The following is a 735-nucleotide window of genomic DNA, read 5'->3' on the forward strand; positions in this document are numbered from 1 at the left end:
TCGCGACGGTTGCACCCGGGGCCGACGGGCAGGTGAGCGGCACCTGGGATCCACTGGGAGTGACCGGGAAGGGCTGGGAGCGAGACCTGGGGTGAACCGGGATCGAGCGGGAAGGGCTGGGAGCAGCACCTGGAGGGACTGGGAGCAACTGGGAGCAACTGGGAGCAACTGGGAGCTGCAGCAAGAGGAGTCGCGAGAGAAACGGGGAGATTTGGGCAGGGAGGGGAACGGCACGTGGGGAAACCGGGATCGACTGAGTAATGCTGAGCACTGCACCCGGGGGGGAACTGGGATGAACTGGGCAGGGATGGGAGCTGCACCCGGGGGGGAACTGGGATGAACTGGGCAGGGATGGGAGCTGCACCCGGGGGGGAACTGGGATGAACTGGGCAGGGATGGGAGCTGCACCCGGGGGGGAACTGGGATGAACTGGGCAGGGATGGGAGCTGCACCCGGGGGGGGGAACTGGGATGAACTGGGCAGGGATGGGAGCTGCACCCGGGGGGGGGAACTGGGATGAACTGGGCAGGGATGAGAGCTGCACCCTGGGATGAACTGGGATGAACTGGGCAGGGATGAGCACTCACCCTGTTTGAACTGGGGAGCCCCAGGCAAGGGCCGGGAGCTGCACCCCGGGGTGGGAACTGGGAGAACTGGGCAGAGCCGGGCTCTTGGCCCCGGGACCCCCGCGGCTCCCACTGGGCTGGGAACAGGCGGCAGGGACCCCCCAACTGG

This window comes from Aptenodytes forsteri, unplaced genomic scaffold (genome assembly GCF_000699145.1).
Source record: "Aptenodytes forsteri isolate BGI_AS27 unplaced genomic scaffold, ASM69914v1 Scaffold450, whole genome shotgun sequence".
In the NCBI taxonomy this organism is placed as follows: Eukaryota; Metazoa; Chordata; class Aves; order Sphenisciformes; family Spheniscidae; genus Aptenodytes; species Aptenodytes forsteri.